The sequence below is a fragment of the Bos taurus genome, chromosome 22 (assembly GCF_002263795.3).
Source record: "Bos taurus isolate L1 Dominette 01449 registration number 42190680 breed Hereford chromosome 22, ARS-UCD2.0, whole genome shotgun sequence".
NCBI classification, from domain to species: Eukaryota; Metazoa; Chordata; class Mammalia; order Artiodactyla; family Bovidae; genus Bos; species Bos taurus.
In genome coordinates, this window is record NC_037349.1 from 34,746,943 (window position 1) to 34,764,592 (window position 17,650).

At 40.4% G+C, this 17,650-nt stretch overlaps 2 long non-coding RNA genes across 2 annotated transcripts in view; one reads left to right on the forward strand and one right to left on the reverse strand.

The window, feature by feature from the left end:
- LOC132343502 (uncharacterized) overlaps positions 1 to 17,650 on the forward strand; it is a 44,115-nt gene that overhangs the window by 1,505 nt on the left and 24,960 nt on the right. The window lies entirely within an intron of this gene.
- On the reverse strand, positions 1,626 to 8,941 carry LOC112443514 (uncharacterized). The gene is made up of 2 exons (XR_003031916.2): positions 8,558 to 8,941; positions 1,626 to 1,883 (listed from the first exon to the last, which is right to left on the reverse strand). It is a non-coding gene; the product is annotated as an uncharacterized lncRNA (long non-coding RNA).

Genomic DNA, 17,650 nt, shown 5'->3' on the forward strand with positions numbered 1-17,650 from the left:
CTGCCATTTAGCAAGTTCCCCAAGAATTCTTAGACTCATATAACTGTTAAAACAACTGCAGCCATAAATGCTACCTATTTGGTAAAATAACTCTTCTGATAAATGGATGGAGTATGACTAATGTTTAAGAGTAGCTCTTGGGAACTTGGGATTACATATTTCTATAGACACAATTCAGGTTGATATTCCTATTCCCCTACTGAAGCTTCACAGTGGGGCTTCACAGTGCAGCTTTACAGACAAGGGAGCAATAACTGAATCCCAGCCCTACCATATGGAAGTTGCATAGCCTCTCTGAGCTTCATTTTCTTCCTCTTTGCAATAGAGTTGCTAGAGCTTTCTTGAGGTTTAAATTCTGCCCCCTCACCTTCATTGAGATGAATCTTCTTTTCATTGAAGTTTCAGTTTAAATCTACCTCCTTCATGGGGCCTTTCCTGACTACACAGTGGTTCTGTCACATTACTGGATTTTAATTCTGTGCATAGCATTGATTCTGTTGTTTGTTTTGTTTAAGAACTTGTTGATTATCTCCTCTTACTAGAATAGAAGCTTTAGGAAAGCAGACACTTTGGGTATCTTGTTCACTGCTGTGTCCTTAGCCCCTGGAATGATGTCTGGCACACAGTAAGGTCTCGGGGACTATTGAGTGACTCATGTGCCGAGGACCTTGTACAGTGCCAGGCATTCAATAGGTGCTCAATAAATGCTAGTCATGGTAATTATTTTTATTTAAATTTCTTTGAGATGACACAAGATTTTGATCTAGAAAATCTCCCTCCATTCACAAAGGAGGTGGTAGAGGTCCCATGACCGTGGACTGCTTTTAATCAGGGGTCAAGGAACAAAACTGTTTGGATATTTCAAAATTTCCACTATCATATTTAAGGCTGTTTTCTCTTTCTCTGGGATTCTCTGGTAGCTCAGTCAGTAAAGAAACTAACTGCGTGCAGGAGACCCACACAAGGGTCCAACATGACTTAGTGACGAAACCATCACCACCATTCTTTCTCTAGTGCCAATAAAACATGATTACTTATTTTTAAATGAATTCTGTCGTAGACAGTAATGAGAGATAGAGTGCCTTCTTGATTTCCCTCTTTTCATTGGACCTTTTTTCCCTACTTCACAGATCTCAGGTCACTGATAATTGGCTCATGTTACTTACTTCTAGTGGCCCCAAAGCTAACCTCATTGATTTTGCTTCCATCTCACCTCAGAGCAAAAAACAGAGCTGTAAATCTGAGCCTTGACCTATAGCAAAAAATTTTCCTGAAAGTGATGTTCAAAATCAGCACAGCCAGGAGCCACACACTGTCTTATAAAAAGTGTGGCAGATGTAGGCAGAAGCAGTTTGGTGTTAGGTGTTTGTTTGTTTGGGGGATTTTTTTTTTTTTTTTTTACAACTGTGTCATAATTGAAGAGGATAAAGCAGACAGTACTAAGAGGCTTTTGTTGAAATCTCTGGGACCAATCTGGGGCTGACCTTGAGCTTTAAGACTGATAGCTCTAAGACTATCTTGGAATCAGGGAATAATGTTTATAAAAGTCCAACATGCCTTCCTATTGTTTCCTTTGAATAGGAAAGTCAGAACACATATAATGATATATAAAAACCCCAGAAAAGTTGTACTCGCTTCTTTATTATATAAGAGAAAGGACGTCTGACCATTATTATGCCCACCGTTGAGTATGGGGCTCCATGTTGCTGCTCACTGAGTGAACAGGGTGGTTGTATGAACTGCATTCTTGGCTTGAACATTGGTTTCTGAAATTCACACATGATTACAGCCAGAGTCAGAAACTTGTAGGGAATAAAATACAGTCCATCTTCTGTGGTTCAGGCCCCCATGTGCCATGCTCAGATCTTTTTTCAGCAGAGAAACTAGACCAAAACAAAAGAAACAACTCTGATCCTATTAGCAGCTGTTACTTACTGGCCCTATACCATGTGTGAAGCTCTGAGCTGCAGGCACCGATCATGTCTGTGTTTTCATAGTCAAACCTTCTTCCTCTTTTGTTCTAACAGAAAGGTTATACCTAGAATTCTTCAGTGTTCTCTGTCTAGAAGTTTACTTTGTATAAAGAACTATCCACATAGTGTGGGTAAAGTGTATGTAACTCATAACCTCCCCCAAGATATGGTATGGACTGGAAAGATACATGCATTCGAAAAAGATCATAACAGGCAAAGGATGTGCATTCAGGAATGTTCACTGCATCATTATTTATGTAAGCAAAAAAAAAAATCCAAAATAATTATCAAAGAAGAGACTGGCTAGGTAAATTATGACACATTTCATATCAGCAACACCATGCAGCTATTAAAAATTAAGAAAATCAGTATTAATTGAGACAAAAACATGCCAGGTGAAACCCACATATATGTACATTCACATCCACACATGCATATACGTGCATCTCTATTTATGGAAATCTGTGCACATACAGGTATGGCCAGAGAAGAGCCTTTGAGAGATGGTCACTAAGTCATTCACCCTACTCATCTGACATTAGGGACAGAATGATGCTAGGTGATTTCTGCCTGCTTCTTTGTACTTTTCTACAGTTTTGACAAGTTTTCCCAGTGAGATTATGAATATATATCATTGTTTTAAAAATAGACTTTACTTTTAAGTTTTGGATTCACAGCCCATCACATGCAGCTTCTCCCGCTGTCTACATCCCCCACCGGAGGGTCCATTTGTTACACTTGATGAACCTACACTGACACATCCTTATCACTCAAAGTTAATAATTTACATTAGGATTCAGTATTGGTGCTATACATTCTATGGGTGTGATTTTTAAAAAAAAACTAACAAAATTTAAAGCTTTTATGGATTAATGAAATATTCTGAGTTATTACTAGAACGAAACTGGATGTTTGTGATGTCATCTCCATCGAGCCCCATTTCTTTGCAATTCCTAAATGAAAGTGAGTCATTTGAAGGGGGAGCCTGGTAGGCTGCAGTCCATGGGGTCACTAGGAGTCGGACACGACTGAGCAACTTCACTTTGACTTTTCACTTTCATGCATTAGAGGAGAAATGGCAACCCACTCCAGTGTTCTTGCCTGGAGAATCCCATGGACAGAGGAGCCTGGTGGGCTGCCGTCTATGGGGTCGCACAGAGTCGGACACAACTGAAGCGACTTAGCAGTAGCAGCAGCATTTGAAGAGAGAGAGAGGATAAGTTTGACTACAGCAATATTTTATTTACGTGTATTCTCCTTGCCTTTGGTTTGCTTGAGAAGCTAAAGTAAGTCGATTGTTCCCCACCTTTCCCTTAGACTGTATCCCTGGGATCAAAAGAAACTGAACTTGGAGTCATGGTTTTAGGGGCTGAGAAGATAAGAAAGGGTAATGGCAAGGCAGAAGGAGATGTCTAGTGGGCAGTTCCTAGGACAGAACTTCAAATTGTAGGGGCAAAATTTGAGGTATATGCCATCGTGTTTGGGACGCTAGAAATACCTTGGGTTGTATTTCAGTGGTATCCCCTGCATTCTCTGTCCCCACAGGTGGAAAAATGGGGAGAATATTTGAATATGAAAGCCTTAAACTTAAGATTCTGGAGAGCAGGATATATGTCATATTGTCCTTTTATCTTCCAGATCTCACTTAAAACTTGGCCTTTAGTCAGCAGTGTGAATGGATGGGAGAAGCAAAGAGATGAAAAAGAAAAAGGCAAGAGAGCCAAAGGGTAGGAGGCTTTAGATTATAAAGCAGGTAGCACCCAGTTTGGGAGAAGGCAATGGCAACCCACTCCAGTATTCTTGCCTGGAAAATCCCATGATGGAGGAGCCTGGTGGGCTGCCGTCTATGGGGTCACACAGAGTCGGACACGACTGAAGTGACTTAGCAGCAGCAGCAGCACCCAGTTTTGGGTGAGATCCATTGTTGTTGTTCAGTCACTAAGTTGTGTCCGATTCTTTGCAACCTCATGGACTACAGCAAGGCAGGCTTCCCTATCTTTCACGATCTCCCAGAAGTTTGCTCAAACTCATGTCCATTGAGTCAGTTACGCCATCCAGCCATCTCATCCTCTGTTGCCCCCTTTTCCTCCTGCCCTCAATCTTTCCCAGCATTAGCGTCTTTTCCAGTAAGTTGTCTCTTTGCATCAGGTGGCCAAAATCTTGGAGCTTAAGCTTCAGCATCAGTCTTTCCAATGAATATTCAGGATTGATTTCCTTTAGGATGGACTGGTTTGATATCCTTGCTGTCTAAGGAACTCTCAAGAGTCTTCTCCAGCATCACAATTCAAAAGCATCAATTCTTTGGCACTCAGCCTTCTTTATGGTTTAACTCTTACATCTGTACATGACTACTGGAAAAAACCATAGCTTTCACTATAGGGAACTTTGTTGGCAAAGTGATGAGATCCATTACCTTTTAACCAACTCTCCATAACTTAAAGCTAACTTTGATCACACCTTGTCATCCACATTTGGCTTCTTCCTATACATGGTTCTCCAGTGAAAACGAAATTTATTTGTTCCTCTCTGTTCTCACACAAAATTCCAAATGCTCACCAACTCTATTTCCATTTGAAATGACACCCAAAGTAATTGTTCTTTGCACAATGTTTAAGATCAGGAAAGCCAGCTTCCACTTATAATAGAATTCTCTAAACTTCTGAGCACAGGATGTCAACTCTGTCTCTAGATAGTAATCACCGAGAGCTCTGTGGTCCTCATTCCTGCACTTTTGTTGGGAAGAAGAACAGCAGAATGGAAAGAGCATGGGTTTGAATCCTGCCTGTGTATCTCAATAGTTGTGTGTCCTTGGGATAAGTTATTGGAACTCTCTGAGTGTCCATCTTCTCATTTGTAGAAGGGTGAAAAGAACTGTATTAGATTGGGAGGATTTTATTAAATGAGTATCTGAAACCTGCTTTTTAAATTATTTTCTTTCCAAGCAAAGCTTTATCACCAGAACAGTGAAGGAGGATCCCGTTTTTCAGTTTCTGCATTGCAGTAAAGTAGAGAGAATGGCCAAAAGCTTCAGCCCTTCTTTGAAAATATTTATTTAAAATTTTTAAAAGTCAAGGCTGGGTTTTAAGGAAGGTCTAGGAGGTCTGGACACTTGGGTCTGATGAACTCAGTGAGGGACACCTGGCTCCAAATTTTTACACAGGGAGGTAACTTTAAAAACAATAAAGGCACACCGCCTGCTGATTTCTTTATTGGGAAACCAAGAATTATGTAACTCCACATCATAAACAACCTGCATGTGAAATGCGAAGGCAGAAAAAGGACAAGTTTCATCACGGTTATGGGCATTCGGAGACCTATAACCACAAAGCAAGCACAGGTGAAGAAATACTCAGTTTTAAGGCGGCTGAATGCCAAGTCAAAACCTCAGAGTACACTTGAGGCAGTGTGGTTGTATTGTACAACCCTGCCTTGGGAGAGTGAAAGGGTAGTGCAGTAGGAAGCCTGAAGGGAGGATACTTTTATCTGTCAACAATTTAGTTTATGGAAAGTGATGTCAGATCATTAACTTCGTGGCCATATTGCAGCAAGAGTTACAGAAAGCAGTTACATATTGGGAGTTGATGACGTTATGGGATGAACTGTTGGCTACTTTTTGTTGATAGGGAGAGCAGGTGTATAAACATCCATGAACTTGGCTCAGCGTGAGGAGTGTTTTCCTTTAGAGGCTCTCATTGGGCATCAGAGCATCTTTCCTTTAGACCAGAGATCAGGAAACTTTTTCTGTGAAGAGCCAGATAGTAAGTAAATGTTCTCAGCTTTGCAGGCCATACGGTCACTATCAAAAGTGTTCAACTGTGCTGTCATGAATGCAACCAGAGATAATTTGTAAACGGATGAGCATGACTGCCTTCCAATAAAATGTATTTGTAAAAACAGGTTGTGGGCCAGACTTAGGCCGTGGGCCACAGTTTGCTGACTCCTGTTTTGGACCAGTGGTCTCTATTTTGGTCACCCCAGACCCTGAACTACTTATGTTACCAGCTGACATCATATTCTTCCTATTCAAGAAGAATTAATTTGTCTTTTGAATAGAATAGATTTGTATTGGGTGTTTTTGAATCTGTGACTTAGTACAGTAAATATTCCTACTATAAAAATATCAGAGTAAGACTATCTTTTCCCTTCTGACATTTTCATCCCTTGGGAAATCTTCAGAACATGGCTATAAACCACCTAGTTCAACTTGTATCTCTAGTTTTAATCCCATCTTTCAACAAATTTCCCAAGCACCAATAAACCTTCATCTTTTACACAGTAGAGAGGTCCTGTTTTTTTTCAAATACATTCGTTGAGCAAACTCACTGGTTGAGTTTATCAGGCTATCCATGTGTTCACTGGATGTTAGATGAATGAAAAAGTGAACAAGTGAAGGAGGAAAAAGGAGGACAGAACAAGGAACAAAGGAGGAAAGTTATGGTACATCATTCAGTCAGTGATTTAATGTGTTCTGATTCTTTTACAGGTAGATTTGTAGTCAGGGGCTTCTGGTTATATGTTCAGTTTATAAGATACATTAGAAATAGACTCACAGATATAGAAAACAAACTTAAGGTTACCAAAGGGGAAAGATAGAGGAGAGATAAATTAGGAACTTGAGATCAACAGATACACACTATTATATATAAAATAGATGTACAACAGGGACTTATTGTATTACATAGTGAGCTATATTCAGTACCTTGCAATAACCTATAATGGAAAAGAATGTGAAATACATATATATATGTATACATATACATGTATATATATAAAAAACTGAATCTCTTTGCTATATACCTAAAACATAGTAAATCAACTGTACTTCAGTTTTTAAATTTTTACTCTATATTGGAGTATAGCTGATTTATAACACTGCTACTTTCATATGGACAGCAAAGTGGTTGTTATACATATACATGTGTCTATTCTTTTACAGATTCTTTCCCACATAGATTATTAGAGTATTGAGTATAGTCCCTTTTGATATACTTGTTGATTATTTTGTGTACAATAGTGTATATATGTTAATCCCAACATCCTCATTTATCCCTCCCTCCCTCCTTTATCCTCATTTATCTATCCCTCCCTCCTCCTTTCTCCTTTGATAATCATAAATTTGTTTTCTAAGTCTATGAGTCTGTTTCTGTTTTATAAATAAATTCATTGGTGTCATTTTTTAAGGTTCCATGTATAAGTAGTATATGATATTTGTCTTTCTCTGTCTGACTTACATACTTCAATTTTAAGAAAAAAAGATTCAGCAAAAAGGAGCCAGCCATTCATTCACTCAGCATATACTCATTCAAGAGTGTCAATGTGCCATGATTCAGGGATAGAGTCAGGGATAGAGTGATGGACAAAGTAGACAAAAATCCCTGCCCTCATGGCACTTACATTCTGTTGGCAAAGGTGGCCAATAAACAAACAAGTCAGTGTATGATAAGGTGCAAAATGATTGGCTTCCAGGCTCTCTTCCCAACTATCAGCACTTGCTATTGCTTCTCCCTCATCAAGCATTTGCTAAAGAGCAACCCAAGCCCTCTTTCCCTCCTCTTCCCTCCTGTAGAACAGATCTGTACCATGGTCTCAGGGTAAGGCTGGGACCATAAAGCCGTGAGAATTGGGATAGATTCCCAGACACTGCAATAACGCTCTCTTGCTCTGGCACCAGGCTGGAAGGAAAGAGGTGCTTCTTTCCAGCGATTTGAATTCTCCCAGGCTGGCAGCCGGCAGGGAACTATAAAGTGCTGGTGACAGCTTCAGTAACTAGAGCCAGGGGGCTGTCCTTGACAGCCTGAAGCTCGTGCCATCTCAGGACCATATCAATAACACTACTGCAAACATGGCCGGTGCCCATGGCAATGACAGTCCTGGGAACATCTGCTTTTTCTCTCCCCAAGCCCTAGGGTCTAGAGCCCATGCCTAGAGCCTGGGCTCCTGAGGGGATAAACAGAAAAGGGGATTAGCAGCCAACATGGAGAGAAACAATCAAGGATGTTTGCCGCTATGCTAGCCAGACCAGCCGCTGCTTGTCCAGACAAAGCCTGTTTCAGCTGCAGAGTCTCCAAGGAGAACTATCAGTGCCGGGAGGCAGGAGACCTACGAAGCTGACCTCATCCCAGCCCCCAACGCAGGACAGGGACAGTATCCTGTCACCCAGGGGAGCCCAGGCTAGTTCCAGGAGCTGAGAAATCTTTCAGGGATACGTCTGAAGCATCATATATTCATGAGCTATCTGGTATATGACCACAAAGTCTGTGAAAGGGGAAGAGTCCAGCACAGCCATGTCCCCTCCAGAGAAGGCTCAGCTCAGGGGAGCCGTTATGGACCATGTCATTTCCTGCTAATAATCATATCTTGCCCCTATACATAGAATTCTATGTTTTCCAGAGTACTCTCAATTTCAAAACAAGCAAAACAAAACTTACCATTTGTTGAGGGTTTACTGTGTGCCAAGCAATGTGCTGAGCAATTTATGTCTATTATCTTATTTAATCCACTTGACCATTGTATAAAAGATAGTTATTACTAAACCCACTTTTGAGATGAGGGAACTGATACTCGAGGAGGTTGATTAGACTTACCAAAAGTCAAGATAGCCAGGGCTGGAGCTGGTATTAATATTTAAACCAGGTTATCTGATTTCATCACATGATACTGCCTTATAGTTCCATCATTTCATTTATTCCTTACCACAGCCCTATAAGAGAAACAGATTGTGAATTATTTTCCTGACTTTATAGTCAAGCAAGGTGCCATCCAGTACATAGCCACTAGACCTTTGTGGCTTTATTATTTAGTCGCTAAATCATGTCTGACTCTTTGTGACCTCATGGACTGCAGCATATCAGGCTCCCCTGTCCTTCACTGTCTCCCAGAGTTTGCTCAGATTCATGTCCATTGAGTCAGGAATGCTATCTAACCATCTCTTCCTCTTCCGCCCACTTCTCCTTTTGCTTTCGATCTTTCCCAGCATCAGGGTCTTTTCTAATGAGTCAGCTGTTTGCATCAGGTTGATGACCAAAGTATTGGAACTTCAGCCTCAGTCCTTCCAATGAATATTCCAGACTGATTTCCTTTAGGATTGACTGGTTGGATTTCCTTGCAGTCCAAAAGACTCTCAAGAGTCTTCTCCAACACCACGATTCAAAAGCGTCAATTCTTCACTTAAATTTAAATCAATTAAAATTAAATAAAATTTAAAAATCAGCTTCTTAGTCCCTCTAGCCAATTTTCAAGTGCTCAGTAATCACCTCTGACAGCACAAATAATGAACATTTCCATCTCTGCAGAAAGTTCTAGTGAACAGCACTGACTTGGAACTCTGAGCTGCAGGTCAGCCGTTTCTGAGCTCTCTGCAGTGTGCTAGAGGGTACAGCAATGAAAATACAACATCATTTGCTTTGAAAGGTTACAAATTATGGAGACTGTGAAGATTAAACAATTTGCTGTTAATGAAGACAGAGGCCTGAACTGCATTCACTCTGTCTCCTCCACCACACTGATTCTCAGGCCTCTTAATAGATTAGAAGTAAGATAACTCCAGGTGTCCAAGGTCTTTCTACGTGTACTCTTACATCAAGTTTGTGATGCACTCTTGCACTGGGTTGTCCTCTAGGAAAGTTTGGGTAGAGACAGAAGTAGACAGAAACAGAGAGTTTGTGTTGGGAAAAGAGCATCAAGCTGGGCACATAGAAACATACCCAAGCTATTAGGAAGAGCATTCCTACATACCCTGCAAGTCCAGGAAGAAAAACACCTCTTCTTTCATGGGTCCTGTCTCTGATTAGAGCAAATGCTGGTGGAAAAATAAATCAAAAGCATGCAGTGCTCCCCACAAACATGTAGAAAGCAAACTGCTGACCTACAGAAATGGAGTAACACAGGGTAGCCTGTTAGAGCATGGCCTCTTAGCTCAAATGCCAGCTCCATCTCTTTCTAGCTGTACAGATTTAGGTGAGTTACTCAATTCTTCTCAGCTTCAAGTTCTCTATCCATAAGATGGCAATGATAGTATTCCCTGATTTTAGGATTCTTATGGGGATTAAGTAAATAGGATTTATGAGAATTTATGCAGCATCCACACAGGCCAGCAATATAGGAAACAGTCTTTGGACAGTGAAGCTTTGAGTCAGTGTCAGTGGCTCAAAGCTTTGACAGTGGGAGCTTTGAGTCACAAAAAACTATTGTTCCCATGTATGGAATTTAGAAAGATGGTAACGATAACCCTGTATATGAGACAGCAAAAGAGACACTGATGTATAGAACAGTCTTATGGACTCTGTGGGAGAGGGAGAGGGTGGGAAGATTTGGGAGAATGGCATTGACACATGTGAAATGTCATGTATGAAACGAGATGCCAGTCCAGGTTCAATGCACGATGCTGGATGCTTGGGGCTGGTGCACTGGGACGACCCAGAGGGATGGTATGGGGAGGGAGGAGGGAGGAGGGTTCAGGATGGGGAACACATGTATACCTGTGGTGGATTCATTTTGATATTTGGCAAAACTAATACAATTATGTAAGGTTTAAAAAAAAAAAAAAAAAAAGACGAGGAAAAAAAAAAAAGATTTTTTTTTCAGACCTGTAAATATTAAATTGTTTTTATTTTTCTATTTGATGTAAAACACTGTGACACTGAGCTTAGGGAACTACAGTGAATTACATTCATTTGATTATTCATATAGTTTATTTATATAGTTGAATGATAAAATTTTGACCAAAGAGAGAGTAATAAAGAGCATAGCAAATTGTGGTAAGTTGCCTCATTATTGGCAGTTTATGGAGGCTCAGCCACAAAAGCAAATTTTTCACTCATCAAACATTTATTAATCCCCCTTCCACCTGCCAGGCAGAGATGAATAAGGTGTGACCCTAACCTCAGAGTTCAGGATTAAGTTCAGATGGCATCTCTTCCACTAAACTTCATCCTTCTAAAGACAGATGCCCACCTCCATGCCACCCATCACTTCCTGGGTGTAACTCTAACTTGGAGTTGTGTATTGTTTTGAAACCACCTACTTTTGTATCTGTTTGTTTTTTTTTTTAATCAGTTCTTTGAGCGCAGGGACCTCAAGGTCATCTGTGCCAGTTCACTACCCAGCCAGTACGTGTTGGTTGAACTTAACTAAGTTGGTGGTGCCTATTGAACAGCCAAGTGAAGCTTTAGGCAATTGCCAAATGAAGAAAGACTAGAGAGAAACTAGGGATAGGACCATAAACAGAAAGAGAGAGAAGAGGTAGTGAAAGTATTTTTAAGAGGAAATTAGCATTTTCCTTAAGAAAACTAAACCAATGACTTTAAACCACTAATCTGAAAAGTTTACTTGAAATAGAGTTGAATGTTCCCAACTAGTAGATGGAATCAAATTGAGAGTCAACTGGAAGTGTGATTTCTTCTAATGCTACTTTCTCCAAGGAAGAATGATCATGTGTACCTACAGACTGAGTTACAGCCATCAGAATCATCAGTTGGCCAGGCTCATTCCCTGAAGACTTCTATTTCCATCTTCCTCAAAATCCTTGAGTCTGTCTCTGTTTCAGAAAGCAGACTGGCCTGTGTAACCAGGAAGATGGTCAAGTTTAATCACAAAATAAATAATGGAGAAAATAAGAAGCTTTTCTTATTTTTCTTTTGTAGAGTTGCCTTTAAGAGAAAAATATCAAAACAAGATATTATTGAATTTATAATGTCAGAGGGACAAAATTAACAGATATGAATGTCTTAGGGCTTCCCAGGTGACTCAGTGGTAAAGAATCTGCCTGCCAATAGAGGAAACTCAAGAGACATGGGTTCAATCTATGGGTCAGGAAGATCCTCTGGAGAAGGGAATGGCAACCCACTCCAGGATTCGTGCCTGGAGAATCCCATAGGCAGAGAAGCCTGGCGGGCTACAGTCCATGGGGCCACAAAGAGTCCAACACACTGAGTGAGTGAGCACACACACATATCAAAACAGAGAGCCTTCCGATTATCATGAGCTTTACAGGAATTTCTTTGGGTTATTTGCGAATGGTGGCTCATCCAAGCCATAACAAGAAATAATATGAGAGTTACTATCATTTATCTTTAGTGATCTAACCTCTGACCAGGCTTGCATCTCAGACACACCTTGTATTCTATTGTGTGTTAATAAATTCATGTGAAAAAAAAATCAGTCCTCCAAATTAGTCCTGCCAGGTGTTTCTAAAAAATAGTTTCCATATGACAGCAGCTCTTGTCAATATCTTACTAAAGATGTGAAACATTTTTCAAAAGGTTTTACAGCCCTGGCTTTGTCTAGGGACTCCTCCAGTTTTCCTGTCTCAAGTGATATCATTTAAAACATATGCTTTCTCCAAATGGCTTGTGTGTTCTGTATAACTCTACTTGCGATGCTTCCTGGCCTGTAACTGTGGAAATATTAAATCATTCCACATGCGTATGCATTTGCCTTTCCACATATATTTTGGAACTTTCTTGAGAACTGTGATTGTGTCTCCTTGTGCTCCTCCTCTTCTCTCTTTCACTTTCTTTTCCCTAGAAACATCTCAAAGCTTACTGAGCAATTTCTCCATGATTCTTGGCTAGCTAATTTCCTACTTAAAAAATAAAAGCTGCAAGGTAGTAGCTAGTATGGGCCGTGCATAGCATGAAGTGCTCTTACATGTGTTTTTCCTTTGATCTTTGCAACAATCCTATAAGTATTAGCCCCACTTTCCAACTGTGGAACCTGAGGTTTAGCAAGAGAAGGTGACTTTCCCAAAGTCACAGCTAATGAATGAGTGGCAGAGCTGGGAATCAGACTTGGACTCCCTGTCTCTAGAACCCATGATTACGTGCAGTCACTCATTTTCCATCCTTTTAACTAGCAACTTTTCAGGAGTTATTGCTTTACAGATTTAGAAAGGGAAGTGTGTTCTTTGGGTTGGTTAATCTGACGTTTCTGACAAGAGACCCTGAGTAGAATGCTTGTTATAAAGTCAGCTGAGTCTTCTCTGATCTTCATTTCTAGAAGGTCCTTGTTTCCATTCCCTCTGGAATGGTGCACGTGTGTCACTCTCACACCCAGTCTGGTTGGTCTGTGCAGCCATTCATTAAGTTATCCACCATCTTCTACCTACTTGCTGTTCAAAGTATGGTCCTTCAACCAGGAGACTTAGCGTAAGGTCAGATGTTAGAAATGCAGAGTCATGGGGCCCCCGAGACTTGCTGAATCAGAATTGACATGTGAACTGTATCCCTTTGTGATTCATATGTGCATTAAAGTTTGAGAAACACCACCCTGCTTGTCACTGTCACACAGAGGGGAACTTCTTCTCCTGTGACTATTAGTAAAGAAGTCAAGATGAGTCAGACTCAGATTCAGGTGAATCAGTGATGTCACCACGTGGCCTATCATCACTGCCACCCACCATGTGTTCAGTCTTCTCTCTCAACATCACTTTTCCAAGTTAGTTGAAAAGTCTGTAGCTGGAGAATCATGCATTAGGCTGAAAATGCAAAACCTTGTTGAAAGGTAGTTTTAAAATTCATTGTGCCTTCTAGATCTTGTCCATAACATCCATTGCTGCCAGAACCATAGTGTAGCTGCTAAATTCATGGGACATTTTAATCTAGGCCAACATCAAAACAGAATAACTTTGTTAAAGGAGAGGTGAGTTTAGGATTACAGCCCCTGCATTAAGAAATGCATTAAGAAGTGTTTATGATCTGCATTAAGAAATGTTTATGCCACCCGTCTCCAGCATGTGCCTAATTGTGTTGCTGCTGTGGACAGGCGAAAAGAATGGCCTCATTATTTCTCTTTCTAACCTGTTTGGAGTTATACAGCCTAAACACACTTTGTACTTGCACTGGTTTGAATGCAATGTTATTTTGTAAAATAAGACTAGTGATTATTCTGCAGGGACTTAGCATGTTTTGCATCACCATTTGGACTCTGCTTCTTTTCAAAGAATACATTTAAATTGATTGTATTTCTCCACACTTACATAGTTCAAGTATTTATCAAGCCACATGGCAGGTACAAAACAAGTCAGACATGAATAATTGATCTCAAGAAGAGTCTGTTCTGACTAGAGGAATAAGACTGTACACAGCAAAAAGTAGAAAAGAGGATTTGTACAAGTTGTCCAAAAGTTAGTGTTGCCCTGAAGGGTGACAAGGGCATAGCCATGGTCTAAGAAGGTCTCGTACATAGCAAGCAGAGAGAGGCTTGAAGATAGGAGAGGCAAAGAGTGAAAAAGAGCTTGTTCTAGAAGGAAAATGATCTGATTATACGAAAAAGCACTAATGGGCGTGGAACCTTTTTCACTACATACATTGACTAATGCATCCATTCTTCTGCTAAAATACAAAATTAAAAGATGCATTGAGTTAACCCATTCTCTAGAGCTTTAAATAATAATTTAGAATTACATAAATATATATAATTGTATATTATATAGTATGCATTATATATAATTCCTATAGGTTTATTGATATTTTATAATAAGTAATATGATTAATAATGTTAATAAAGTATAGGTTAATATTAATATATAATTGTAAGTTATATCATAATTGTAACTATATAAGAATATACTTATGTGATATTGTTATGTATGGGCTTCCTGGATGGCTCAGTGGTAAAGAATCCGCCTACCAAGGCAGGAGACATTGCAGGTTCAATTCCTGGGTCTGTAAGATCCCCTGGTGTAGGAAATGCAATCCACTTCAGTATTCTCGCCTGAAGAATCCAATGAACAGAGAAGCCTGGTGGGTTACAGTCCAGAGGGTCACAAAGAGTTGGACGTGACTGAGTCCACATTTTTATGTATATAATAATGTATAAGTAGCATTTTTTATGTCTATCCACATGCCACAGTTGAATACGTCACATTCAATATGTCTAACTTTACAGGACTATTTTAATCTCCATTTTATTGATAGGGAAAGAGACAATTTAGCAATTTGAGCAGTCACATAGTGGGGAGCAATGACTCTCTGCAAACCAAAAAACTGAAGGCAAAGCTATTCTCAACACTGTGTCATACTATCCAGAAACTCTCCATGGTACTGGACCTTGAATATTGTATACTCAGGTGCAATATAACATTAGGATGTCAGGACAGGAGAAGCTAATCTCTTTAAGCAATTTCCATTCTGTGTGGGAAGCCAGGGTATGATGTATAGCACTGAGACTATTGCAGTGGTGGTAACCTCTTTCTGAAGCCCTGAAAGTATATTAAAAAGGCATGGAGGTGAGGTCATTTGGATAAGACTTCTTAGAACTGATTAATTTTGAGGGATCCACTCTCCTAGGCCAAAGGATTGTGACAGATTATTTGCATGGCTGTGTGGCTATGTGGTATGCAAACATCCCTTCCCTAAATGACCCAAAATGCAAGACCCAATGAGAGAGACTTCAGGCATTTGGGAGATAGCATCCATTAAATTCTTGATAAGATTTTCTGAGTGTATGTTTGGATATCTTTCACTGGCTTCTCTTGGAGCTCTTGGGAGGTGGTTTACCAGAAATGATTAAAAGACTGAGTAAAAAATGACATTCACATCTGAGTTTGAGAACTGGCCCTGCCATGGTGATCATGAGATTTGGTTGTTCACTTAAATGCTTGGCCAGTGTCATCACAGAGCAGTCCTGGCCAGCAGCCTCAGCAGCATCTGGGGACTCCTTAGAAAAGCAAAGTCTGAGGGCCCCACCCCATGCTGATGGAATAGAAATCTCTAGGGACAGAGACCAGGGATCTGTGTTTTAACCTTTCCAGGTTTGGGAAACACCATGCCAGACCACACCTTCTACATCTTTAAAAAGGAGATAGCATAGTAATTATGCCCTTCTCACAATATCATAGTAAAGATTAAGGGAGGCAGTATATACATCACATACTTAACGTGATGTCTAAAATAAGCGTGCTTCCTAATTCTTATCTTCGATGGCTTCATTTTATTTCTTGATTCTACTTTAAGGAAAAGTAAGAAACCAGAACCCTAAGCAGCTAGCTCTGTCTGCCATAGGTTTTATTAATAGAGAAACCAATTCTTAGTTAGTGACGAAGTCTTGTCTGACGTCTGCCTTATGTTACTAAGAAAACCTGAACTGTATAAACAGGTTTCTGCTGTGGTCTTTCTTGGGCTCCTGTTTGAAAACCAAGGAGGTCTGTCTGTGCCTGAGTGTTTTACAGCCAGTGCAGAGGCTCCAAGGGAACAGTTCTGATGGATGTGTGTGTCAGATTGCAAAACACCCTGCCTGGAGCCGTTAAACTGGATGGTTTAGAAAACCACCTCCAGGTTTCACATTTGGGAACACAAATACTCGTAAAGGGCAGTGCTTCTTCCCAGGGAGATGTGGCACTGCTTCAGCTCCCTGGGAAGTGCCCATATATATCTGGGGCTGGACATAGTCCCATCGAGGCCTGACGTGACCCCCTGTGGCCAGTTCCAAACCATCTGAATCCATTCTAATTTCTTTGCACCTTTTGTTCAGTATTTATATGCATTTGACCATTCATCTTGCTGATAGACTTTTTACTTCTCATTTGCTTTTTCTCCCTTAGACAAAGGGCAGCAAACTTTTTTATAAAGGGCCTGATAGCAAATATTTTGAGGCCAAAGAGTCTCTATCACAACTGCTCAGTTCTGTCTCTGTAACTCAAAAGCGTCCATAAATAATTCATAATTGAACGAGTATGGCCATGTGCCAATAAAGCTTTATTTACAAAAACCAGAAATGAGCCAGATTTGGCCTGTAAGCTGTAATTTGCTGACTTCTAACTTGGAATCTCAAAATATCTAACAAAAGGACCCAGATGACCAGGCAGAAGAATCCATTCACGTGTAAAGTTCTGGCTTAGAAGTATATCCTGGCATAAGCTGAGCCATGCCTCAATAATGGAAGATAAACAACACTAGCAGCAGTTTCAGATTCTGAAAGTGAGAAAACACCTCTCAATTTAAAAACTTTTAATGAGGGTGTCACCTCATAGTTTGGAACCAATCAAAGCAAGTTCCTAATCTGGAACAAGGAAGTCTTCCTCTGAGCAATGAGATAAAAATGGAGATGCTGGTTTTTTTTTTTTTTAATTTTTGTTTTTGACTGTGCTGGCTATTTGTTGCTGCATGTTGGTTTTCTCTAGTTATGGTGAGCGGGGCTGCTCCGTAGTCGTAGTGCGCAGGCTTCTGGTGGCTTCTCTTGTGGAGCACAGTCTCTAGGGTATGTCAGCTTCAGTACTTGCTGCACATGGGCTCAGTGGTTGTGGTGCATGGGCTTAGTTGCCATGCAGCATATGGAATCTTCCTGGACCAGGCACTGATCCCTTGTCCCCTGCATTGCAAGGTGGATTCTTAACCAGTGGACCACCAAGGAAGCCCAGAAATGCTGTTTAGATTCCTGTGAAGCAGGAAGTTAGGGCTCTGACTTAAACCAGAGGAGCAGAGAGTGAGTACCACTGTCTTACTTTTCTAGAATAGTTCAGGGCACATAACTCCCAGTGTTTAGAAATAACTAAACAACCCCTTATGCAAAGAAGTAACTGAGAGGAAGTGAATGTAATAAATTACTCTGTATTGATGTCCTAGTTCTAAAATAATGATATGAACCTGTCTGTGAGACTGCAGCAGAAGAAACCAATGGACACACATTGTGATCCAGGCTGTTCTTTCATGTGAGGGGTTTTATAGTGCCGGGTATGATGT